Genomic DNA, 12,089 nt, shown 5'->3' on the forward strand with positions numbered 1-12,089 from the left:
AGACCAAGGGGCTGTCTGAACAAGGAATAGTCAAAACCCTTTGTTCATGTAAAACAGGCATTTTGCTCCATTTGGAACGTGAAATTTTTGGCATAGTTCACTTTCCTTTTTTTACAACCAGCTGTCGGTTCTGACAGTTCTCATACAGGAGACCTAGCACAAGGCTGGTTTGTGCAACTACCTCTGGAAGCCAACAGACTTTTCAAAAGCCTGTTTTCTTGAAACATAAAGGAACCCAGCAAACCCTTGTACAGAATAGGTACAGATGTGGGAATGTGACAGATGGGTGGTGAAGGTGGCATCTACAGAGTAAAAGGAGATGTGGAAAAATGAGGATCTGGCAGGAGCAGCTTTTACTGTTCCCAGTAGTAAAAATATATTGCTTTTCAATACAGAGGAAAAACAATGAAAACAGGCAAAGGACAGAACAGGAGTCATGATGGTAACTAAATGTACCCATCTAAATAAAAGAGTGTAGAGGTGTCCTGTTGTAACAATGCTTCATGATAGTTTTAAAAATGCCATATTTGAAGTAGGAAGCCGATGAATTATCTCTCACTGACCCATGAGAATCCAACTAGGAATATACATTAATGTGGTGTAGGAATATTGTTTATGAAAAGTAAAGACACTATTAGCTTTCCAGATGGACAGTAAGAGAACACCCCAAATTAGCAAATTATTTTATAAAAGCTTCTACAACTTTTGAAACAAGGGGCAATACTGGAAAAGATGTTTGGCTCACTGGGGATGGAATACTATGGAGCATTTAGTCACTGTGTCATACAACATTAGATAAACCAGGACACTGATGTCAGAAACATAAAAATAGTCACGCTATTCCCATTCTGCCTGCACATCAATCTCTTAGGGCTCTTCTCCCAATGCTAGCATTGGCAAAACAGGTAATATTGATTATAACTGAAAAGCAAAAATGAAATATTGTAAAAGTAGAGGCTTCTGAGACTACATAATGATTTTTCTCTATTTGGAAGTAGGAACCTGATACATCCCTTTGCATGCAAACATCCCTGAAGAAATGTAAGACGGGTAACAATGGATGGTGGTGGTGGGAGTTGTGCTTATTTTAGATATTTAACATGAAAATCAGTATTTTGATTTTTGGAAACAAGTTAAACATAAACAAGTTAACAAGTAAGTTAAATTTCAAATTATCACTACCTATTACATAGTCTAAACTGGTTACATTTGGGAGCATAGTTAACGGTAAATTACAGGGTTTATGCCAAAGTTTTAAAGCAAATCAAACCATGAAACTAAGGAAAGCCATTGCCTGAGCACCTGGAACCAGGTTTTGTTGAAATGAGAAACTAGCATTTGATAGCAATAGCCTCTTCTGCAGCTGCAGCAAAAGGTTGAGGGTTCTTCGTTTCACCATACTCCATTTGGGTCTGTTAAATAACTAGCCCATTTACAGATGAGTAACTGTAAGTTGAGGAAAGTGTACTTTCCTATTCCAATATATTAATTAAAAATACTTTTGAGATCTATTCTTTACCAAAATTCTTTAACAGTATTTTTAGAATATGGTGATGGAAAATAATAGTAGTCTCAGCAGTCTGTTCACATCATATGTATGCCACTTGACGTGAAGGGACCAAATAAAGTGAACCATCAAAACATGCCAGGTTTATTCTATATATTATTCTACAGTGACTGCGTGGCAGATAATGGAAGAGAAACTGATGTCATCCATCTTGACTTCTGTAAGGTCTTTGACACAGTCTCACATAACATCCCTGTCTCTCTACATAGAAGAGATACGGATTTGATGGATGGAGTATTCAATGGATAGGGAATTGGCTGGATGGCTGCATCCAGAGAGTTGCAGTTAACAGCTCAACGTCCAAATGGAGATCAGTATCAAGGGGTGTCTCTCGGGGTCATACTGGGACTGATACTGTTCAATATCTTTATTAATGACATAGTGGGATTGAGTGCACCCTCAGCAAGTTTGTGGATGATACCAGAGTGATGCAGCTGACACACTTAAGGGAAGGGATGCCATCCAGAGGGACCTTGGCAGGCTTGAGAAGTGGGTCAATGTGAACCTTGTGAAATTCAACAAGGCCAAGTGCAAGGTCCTGCACATGGGTCAGGGCAATCCCCAGTATCAGTACAGGCTGGGGGATGAATGGATTGAGAGCAGCCCTGCGGAGAAGGACTGGGGGATTTTGGTAGATAAAAAATTGGATATGAGCTGGCAATGTGCACTTGCAGCCCAGAAAGCCAACCATACCCTGGGCTGCATCAAAAGAAGCGTGATCAGCAGGTCAAGGGAGGCGATTCTCCCCCTCTACTCTGCTCTTGTGAGACCCCACCTGGACTACTGCATCCAGTTCTGGGGTCCCCAGCACAAGACAAACACGGACCTGTTGGAGTGGGTCCAGAGAAGAGCCACAAAAATGATCAGAGGGATGGAATGTCCCTCCTATGGAGAGAAGCTGAAAGAGTTGGGGTTGTTCAGCCTGGAGAAGAGAAGGCTCCAGGGAGACCTCATTGCGGCCTTTCAATATATAACGGGGGTTTGTAAGAAAGATGGAGAGAGACTTTTGACCAAGATCTGTAGTGACAGGACAAGGGGCAACAGTTTTGAACTGAAAGAGGGTAGGTTTAGATTGGACATAAGGAAGAAGTTTTTTACAATTAAGGTGGTAAGACACAGGAACAAGTTGCCCAGAGAAGCTGTGGATGCCCCATCATTGGAAGTGTGCAAGGCCAGGTTGGATGGGGCTTTGAGCAACCTCATCTAGTGAAAGATGTCCCTGCCCACAGCAGGGAGTTGGACTAGATGAACTTTGAAGGAACCTTCCAACCCAAACCATTCTGTGGTTCTATGATTCCAGTGTACAGTAACTAGGAGTACCTAGGAGATACCGTAAAGCCTTTTATTTCTTTGCAAAAAGTAAAAACAATGACTGCAAACTATTCTGAAATCATATTCATCTCAGTTTGAAGTTTGACTGCAAATCTGCACGATCTTTGATTAAAATAAAAACCCAATTCTGAATGGACACCCATTTCTAACTCCATCTAGAAAGGGGAACAGAGAGTGACTTGGGGTCACCAAAAGTGGGTAGTGGAAAAGGGCAGAACAGGAAACACTGCTGTCCTTCACCATCATCTTCTCAGCATCCATTCCTGATTACCGTGATAACAAAACATAGTATTCAAGTGTGAACAACCTTGCACGTACAAGATCTGATCTGCATGTTGAGGATGCAGCTTCATGCTCTGGCAAGGTCAATGCAATGGCGAGCTGCCACCCCAGAGGGGGAGATGCCACTTCGCTTCCTCTCCCCCACACCAGCCGTGTGCTCCTGCCAGCTCTAGTTTGCCTGTGCCCACGGGGAGCCAATCCAAGGTGCAAACCCATCAGAAACCCCTGGCTACCTAACAGCTCGCTGCCTGTGTGCAGCTGCCCAAACCAGCCAAGCGTGGGCTCAGGCAAGCAGCCACAGAGGACAGGTAGCAGGAGCAGCCCCTCCGGCACGTGAAACCATAGCCAGGACAGTGGGAAACCCTTTCTCAGATCCCAACTGCCCACTCATTCCAAGTTTTGGCAGCGCTGGAGAGCCCTGGCTGTGGAGAGAAAAGCTGACCTCTCAAAGTCGAGGCGTGTTCCGGACACTGCTGCCGATAGCTTTGGCAAGAACCATCAGGCAGCCAGCAGGACCGGGGAGGAAGCGCAGGGGGAGGAGAGGAAAGTCCAAACCACCCCATGCAAAGGAGAAAGCCCCACCTCGGCTGCTGGCAGCCCGCCTGCTGGCCCCCACCACCAGCGCCCACCGAAAGGGGAACTTCCCCCCGGAAGGTGACATTAGCTCTGTGTTGATTTGCTTATTAGGCCTGCCCAAAACCAAGTATGTCTGATGTTTCAAAACTGTCCATTTCTGATATTTTTCAAAATGTTTGTCCATTTGGCCAAACTATACAGGTTAGAACCATGAGTGGTTTTCTCTAAAAAAGGTGGCTTCTTTTCGTCTTGCGAGATTTTTTCTTCTTACTCAACAATCAAGGAAAGAAAGCAAGGATCAAACTCAGAATGTTTTCTTCAAAAACCAAATTTATTGATAAAAGCACAACTACCAAATCACGGTGCTTCACTTTTTTTTTTTTTTAAACCAACACAGATAACAATATGAAATCTCTACAGGGATTTCTCCTCAAATGACAGTTTCTCTTGTTAGTTATATTCAAATTCCTGTCTTTCTGGGACTCCCTCAAACCACCAGCTATAACTGGAATATATTGAACTAAGAAGAAAGCACTACCTTGCCTACTTGGCATAAGAAGAGGGGGATTTCTCTCTTCACTGTTATGGGAATGCCTACCAAAATGAAAGGTTTTGGGTTGCTCATGCTTATGCACTCATAAATTTGACTCGTCTCTTACTGACATCTCCTTTTCTTACGAAAAGTTCAAAAGTTCAGTTAGCAACCAGCTGATGTTTTAGCTTGCTGCACAAGCCTCTGGGTTAGGTAATCAAGAAATTAGAGGACTACAACGCATGGCAGTACATACACCGCATTTGATATTATGAACTGTTGTTAATAAGCTTAAACAAAAGTGCCAACATACACTTATTTACGATTTTAATTATTTATAGTATACATAAGCAGCCTATCTGTAAGAAGTTGGACTTAATCTCTAACAGACTTCCTGCTGCTGTGCTGCCAGTCTCTCAGTGCAACTGTGGCCATTCTTAATTAAATAAATAATTTACCCTGGAAGATTTCATTGAGTGCCAGCCACAAGCACCAGGGCTGGGTGAAAATAAATCACTGCCGGCGGCGTGCCAGCACTCCTTCCTAGAATCTACGGAAAGCGGTGATTTCCCTACAGCGAACATTTTGCATAACCATTCTGCACAGCTTAATTGATCTCTGCCATAGCACGGTAGTAAAAACCCCTCCGTTTCTATGTATTTTAAGAGAGTACTTCATGTCCTGTTGATTTCATTCTATCTTTGGCTGACTTTTTGCATCAGTTGTGCAGCTTCTTGTATAGAATCATCTGCCTCCTTTTTTTTTTTTTTTTTTAATTTAGGGTTAAAGTCCTCCTCATTATCACTTCTTGTTATGTCGCTGACCCAAACCCATCCTTCAAAGACAGCATGTTACTGCTTTGAGTCTGCAATCATCTCCCACTTTGATTTCTACCATCCTCCTATCAGCTTTACCAACCAAACTCAAGTTACTTCCTCCTCTACCAATCTACTCTTATCAGTACACACAAAACCAGCTTTTAATGTTTAACATTTACTGCACTATACTGCTATTTAGGCATTTTCATAACCGCAGAAAAAATGAGGAAAATTCCCACTTTGTGCTGTGATATCGATCTATTTTAAAATCCATTGCAAGATCCCACAATAAATATTATGGTGTGACTTCAATACCTGACAGCAGTGTAAACATCAGAAAATTTTCACGGGCAATCACAGGCATCTCAATTATCTGAATACTGTCTCAGTTATCAAAAGGGCAGCCTGACCTACTGTATGGTCTTCCTATGTGCTAGTGATTTTAGAAAACCTACACAGAAAAAAGAAAGTCCTTGGGTGCTCCTTCATAGAAAATTTCTCCTTACATTTTTGCGTTCAAAACAAAAGATGTGAAGTGATTGCCCCCATGCAGAAGAGCTCAGATGTTTGGGGGTCCAGGCTCACCACCGCCTGCCGCATGCCCCAGAGCCAAAAGGTGAGCTCCCAGTCTCCCCACCAGGTCAGGTTTCAGTCGCTAGTCCCCAGTCTTCCAAAACATTTGTTTTTTCTTGCAAAGTTTGGCAATCAGCTTGTAACACTTCTGATGTAAAAACATACCAACATTTCAAGAAAAAGCCAACCACTTTGATGGGGCTGCCTCACTGAGGAAATAACGAAGGAAACACATTCTTCTCTGCATACAATTTACCCTAAGGCACATAACCTCCCAAGCGCTACCAGTATTTCACAGCTCTCAAAACTCTGCTCGACCACCTACCACTTTTTGGCCAACTGGCTGACCCAGAAAAGCAGAAGAGAAACGATGGCCGCTGCAGGGAGGAAGTGACGAGCACAGCTTGTGAACTGGCATGCTTCTGCGTGGGGAGAAGTCGCTCGCTGGGCACAAAGAGCATCGGCTACGGCTTGCCCTGGAATGAGTGATGAGACAGGGGTCGGACCACGGAGGTCACAAGAAGAAAGCAGAAGGAAGAAAGAGCATGCCAAGGGAAAGAGCCTTCTACTTCCACTGCAGTTAACTCCCCTAAATTTCATCCCTCCTCCTGGTTCCCCAGTTTCCAAAAATAACCTATACAAAGGCAAGAACTGCAGAGGCAGGGAGCCTTAAAAGAGCTGCAGTTGGAAAATACAAAAAGGTGGCAAGGGAATTGAAAAAAAAAAAAAGACACGTTCTTTTTGGAAAAGAACAGTGACATCTTTTAGCATGGAGGCATATCGGCAGGGATGTAGGTCGGTAGCTGGAACCAGCATCCATGGGGTCTCGGGTCCTGGGGGCTGGTGCAGGCGGCTGCAGCAGCAGAGCAGCCAGAAGGGACGGGGGGGCTGCTTGGCCTCTCGCTGGGAGGCTGGCGAAGGCTTGGGCTGGTCTTGGCCGTTCCTGCCCTCACGTGCTGCAGCTTGGCAAACGGTTTCTGTTTAGGCAACCACACATTTTGTATGTCTGGTATTAGAAGATGCTTGACATTTTCCCTTAAAAGTAAAGGCGCCTTAATGCGAAAAACATCTCTTAATGACTAAGAAGAGAGTCAGCAGTGAGCATTTCCACCCAAAGAATTCAGTTCCTCCCACATCAAAGCAACCTCTTGGAAAACTGATTATAAACAAATTAACAAACAACTAGCATGTCTATCAAAAATAATTGTTTTGTGCTGGAAAAGAATTAAAGACTCACAGGGCCTGAAACAAACACTGAGGTTTAAATCTGATTCCTAATTGCTGGACTGGACACTAACACGAGGGAAGGGAAAAAAACCCCTCCTGTCGTGCAGAAATGGCTGCCCTGCTCACACGGCATCTGTGGGAAGGGTCATTTTTCTCTAACTATCTGAGAAGTAAATTCAGGTACAGGTTGAGAGGTTTGGGGTTACACAAACATCAGCCATCGTATTTCCACCTTGAACTGGCTTTGATTTTGGGTGATTCAGCCTTGTATTATAGCACCCCAAAGTCACATTCAATTTTTTGCTTCTGTTTTTCAGCACTCATCAAAATAAGCAAGTATCAGCACATCTCTGCATAACTACAGTGTGATACAGGAACGTCCCTACTCACTCCACCAAAGGCGGTGAGACTGCACTCACTGTCAAAAGGTCTGTTTTCACTAACATTTCCTTCTTGTGCCTTTTCACCTCTTGCTTTCTCTATAGCAGGAAAAATTAGTAAGGTATCCAGGTAAGCTCAGGTCCCCATGCTTTTACCATAAAGGCATTCATCTTTATCGTAAATAATACCACATACTGCAGAGTATTTCAGACACGACTGCCCAGTGAGAACCATTCCCCTTCTCGTACAACAAACCCACTATTTGAATACACATTTCTCCCCCTCTGCAGACACTCGTATCTTCTCTCCTGGACAACGAATTTCACTAAATGTCAGTCATTACATTCTCACAAGTCTCGAGAAAATTGGTAGCTGGCTCTGAGGAGGAAAGCCAGACCGACGCCCCGAGCTCAGCCCTCGGGTGTTGCACAGCCACCCTGGTAGCGAGCAGGGGTGCAGAGCCTCAGCCCGGCCGGGCAGCCTGCAGCCTCCTGCCTGCTGGCAGCAACATAAAGGTGGTGGGTGAGAAGTCCTGGGGGGGAAAGGGCCATGGGAGAACACATCCTGGTACCGCTGCCCACAAAACAGCCTATTTCAGAGAAAGGGTATTTCTCACCTTTGCGGTTCTGTAGCAAAGTTGGAGCTCAGCCCAAGTGTTTAGCAAACAGGAAGCAGAAATGGCAGAAATTATTTGGAGGTTTGGGGCTTCAGGCAGGGTTTAAACCTCGTAACTCCTGATCCTTTCCTTCTCTTTCATGCTTAAGTAATGATTTTTAAATGGCACAGCTAGCGGCACCCATGACTTATTCCACGGCAATCTTCTTCAGCCTCCTATCACAATGAAAGTCACCACAATCTGAGAAAACTTACCCTAGCAAACGATGGCACTAAGTGGGCCAAGCTGTGCCTCCTTCAGAGAAGCAGCAAAGCCGCTGAGGGAGAAGCATTTTTAGGAGCGAAGTTTAGGAGAGTGGGAAGGAGACAGCTTCACACAGCCTTAGCTGCTTCTCCCAGCAGAGCAGAGATTGAGAAGGAAAAACGCCACAAGCCTTTCATCTTCTCCAGCTTGCCACAGAAGAGGGGTGTATTTTTCAGCAGGATCTGGTGAGTCTGACACTGAACTTAGCTCAAGTGACATGAAATGTTAATGTTTAGGAACAAGGTAGGTGGAGAGGAGGAGGAAAGAAGACATTCATTACTTGATGTAGAATTCATTCAAAAGCTTCTTTTCATAGCCAGAACTAAAATTTCCATTCAGCTGTTTATTTCTGGTATCCTAGATAACTTGAACAAGTGGAAGTAGAGGGATCTAGAAAGAGCCCTTATCCCTGCTTGCATGGCAACAGCCCTTCCTCAGATACCTCCAGAGAGAACTGGACACGTTTTTTCTGACTGCCCATCTTCAAATGCAGGATGGGCAATTTTCCTCAGGGATATTCATACTGGCTTTAGGCTTCCAGCCAAGGTGCACAGAAGAGATCTGCCTCCAACCACCCACTCTTGTGCCTGCAGGAGCCTCCTGATACGGCACCACTGCTCCCCACCAGCCCCCAAAACCTCCACATGGAGAATGTCACAAGCTCTTGATGCTACAAACTTAGCAGCTACTATTTAAAATTGGCTGGACCAGTATATGAAATTAATCCGTGCGTGCTCTGCATTTTTTCTGTTCATGTCAATCCGAATTCTCCTCTCGCATCACTCTGATATCCTCTCCCACGTCACGTATTTTAATTTTCTTGCTCTTTTTTTTTTTTTTGTCTACATTACATCTGAAAAACAACTTTTCCCTCATAGGCACCAGAACATCATCTCTTTCCTGTGTTGTGCTCTTCCCAGCCCCCTGTTGTTTCTCTGCTTGCCCATCTGCCTTTGCTCTGTTTCCTCACTCTTCCTGTCCTTGATTTCTCTCCTCCTTTTCTTCTTTCTTTGATGTTCCTCTTGGTGCTTGCTTTCTCTTCATCCTTCCTGCCAAGTTGAATGAGTTGATCCACTGGGGAGGTGCTTGCAAACAGCAGCTAGCCTGTTTGGAGGGTTACACCAGGTCGGGACACCTACACAGGAATCCTTCACCTCCCTTACTACACTGCTGGCTGGAGTGATTCCTCCTCTTCATTCAGGGTTGTATGCACAGTCCCTTTGTCAAAAGTCAGGCAAATTAAGGTGCCACATAATTTGGGAAGCATATGCTAGTATTTAATGAGCTACGTCTCTTTTTTTGTTTTGGGGTGCTGTGCAGAAACTAAAAGCCACAACAACAACAACAAATTTGGGAGAGTGTCAAATGCAGCATTAGCAAGTGGCTCAGGCTTACCAGTGCTGCTCTCCCTCAGAAAGTGGCTGTTTAAAAATGACACCTTCTTACTTTGCAGTTCTGCTGCCTTGAGGGTGAAATCCACCCCTTTGCAGAATGCCAAGACAGGATCATTTAATCATTTCAATTCTATTTATTCCCTTAGAAAAGATTTATGCATGTTGCACTGGTCTCCTGAACAGGGACAAATTTCCCCCAAGTAGAATCTCAAAGACAGGGTTCTGACTTTAATGAAAGCAAGCCTTGTTTTTAAGAAAAAAAAAATACTCCTGTTGCTAGTTGGAAAAAAAAAAGAAAAGGATACAGATAAGAGAGAGACAAATTTTATTCCTCCTGGCACAGCAGCAGGAGAGTGGTTGACCAACTTCCAACTGCAGAGCTATATTCTCTCCCCAGTTAAACAGAGAAACCTCACTGAAATCTATTGGCCAGATCCACTGATATGTTCTGGCTGCTTTGCCTGTTTTAGCAATGCAAAGCAGCTGCAAATCCAGTTTAATTTGCTAGTTTCTGTCAGCTTTACCATGCCAGATTAGCACTACTGTTAGCCTCAGAAATACCAACATCTGGAGGCTCCCCCACCACCCAGCCTAGCTTTAAAACTTGGAAATCTGCAATTCATCCACCCATCAGCACAGCTGGCGGGACCAGCCTCAGGTAGTTCTCCACCCTGAGCAAAATACATTTGTCACAATCCTCTATCCTACCCTCATGCAGCCAACCAAGCAGATCAAACAAAATTCACATAATGATCAGCTCTTGGTTATTCCCTGGCCGATTGCCTGCCCAGTTGCTCCAGAGGGTGACTCCTCACCCTGTCTGGGAGCAGGTGCCTTCCTAGTCTGGGTCCATGAATCCGAGTTGGCTGGCAAAACAAAATACGCTGTTTCCTTGTACTTTTATATTTCTTTGTATGTCAGGAAACAGAGCTCAGTCTTGTTTCCTGCTCCTCAGCCAGGGGACGTAGGAGAAACTGGAAGTAGATGTAGAGAAGGGCAGAAAGAAGGCAGATCAAAAAGATCAAGGAAAAATAATAAAACCACCCAAACACTGCTTCACTCTGCTCTGTAAAGCACTACATCTTGGAAAAAATACAATCCACTCCCCAAGTCTTTCTCTCCAGGGATATACAACAGTCTCAGGAATTAATAGCATTTTTTTGCAACATTCAAGTGCTGCTGCACTTACAGTCTTATAAAAAAACCCCAACAAAACAGCCTCTTCATTTGCTTTTTGCCTGCGAAAAACACATGTAAAAAAGAATGGGAGGGAATTGGGGGGAGGAGGGATGGCGGGTGTATTCATGTCAGTTCTGATTTTCTAAGAACAAAGGCTTTACTTTATATATAAATAAATAAATTGGAAACATTCAGCATGTTTTATTTTTCCTCAGCTCACTCCCAACCCCTCACTCTGAATGTATTAATACACACACCTTCAGCACAATCGGGCTCTTGGTGTTGCCATGGAACTGAAACCTTTGCAGTTTAGATGGTGATGTACGCGAGGAAGCATACTGTTCTTACACTTCCTATAACAGAAGCAAAATCACTGCATAGCATTAACTCCCTTAGTATTTAAGGCATTCGGTGTCTTTCTTGTCTGCTCATCTTCACACAGAGTTTGCTTTTTCTATCTTGCCACATGCAAATGAAACACGTTTGACATAGCTATTCTCGTCTTCATGAAGTCAATAGCTCACATGCTGAGCACCTTAAAGAAGGTCCACAAGACTATGGACTTTCCCTTTCTAATAAGAGGCTGTTTGCAGGCATGCAGCAGCTGCGATGAGGGCTGGAGAAAGCATATGTATATGAAATATATGTGGGTACAGCAAAGTATTATGTATCAGGGTAGCATTTAAGCAGATTCTTGAAACCTAGTTAGCATGTTTATTGCTAATGCTCTTGACGATCCTTCTGAATATTCTTTCGTACCCATTTGTCCGGACAACCAAATTACAGCATAAAGCTCCTGCAGCAGGCACCAGATCTTTCCACACCTTTTTTTCATAACTTAGGCTGGTGAGATTTCAATGGCGAGCAGAGCTTTAGGCACTTCAGTTAGAGGGAAAAATTAGTACAACTCTGTGTCGCCTAAAGATTCAGCCTACAGTTATTATCTTCAGCAGATCTGAGCTTTTTGCCAAAGCTTCTGAAAATGGCTGTACACACATTGCAAATACATAGATTTTTATGTTCAAAGAAAAACCAGGGAACACAAATATCCAAGTTCATTATAAAAAGATTACCATAATAAATAAATAAATATATAAACAAATAACCATTCGTGTATGTAAACATTGGCTCTGTACCTGCAGAAACAGCTGGAAGCCAGTCCATGGTCTGAAGCCAGCTTGAGGTTTTTTTGTTCAAAGTTAAATATTTGCATAGTATTAAGCTCAAAATTAAAGCATTTGCTGAAGAAACTTGCTGACTTGTGTGTATGGAAAAACAAGAGGGAATTTAGCTTCCCTGCACACGGGGG

The 12,089-nt window shown here is 43.6% G+C and overlaps 1 protein-coding gene across 14 annotated transcripts in view; it reads right to left on the bottom strand.

Annotated features, from left to right (window-relative positions):
* Positions 1-12,089, bottom strand: part of HIVEP2 (HIVEP zinc finger 2) — a 143,121-nt gene that overhangs the window by 90,289 nt on the left and 40,743 nt on the right. The window contains exon 3 of one of the 14 annotated variants that reach the window (XM_052784556.1): positions 6,006-6,156. The exons of the other annotated variants lie outside the window; for them this stretch is intronic. The gene's annotated coding sequence lies outside the window, so the exon portion shown is untranslated. The remainder of the gene's footprint in view (positions 1-6,005; positions 6,157-12,089) is intronic. 14 annotated transcript variants of the gene reach the window in all.

This window comes from Harpia harpyja, chromosome 4 (genome assembly GCF_026419915.1).
Source record: "Harpia harpyja isolate bHarHar1 chromosome 4, bHarHar1 primary haplotype, whole genome shotgun sequence".
NCBI classification, from domain to species: domain Eukaryota; kingdom Metazoa; phylum Chordata; class Aves; order Accipitriformes; family Accipitridae; genus Harpia; species Harpia harpyja.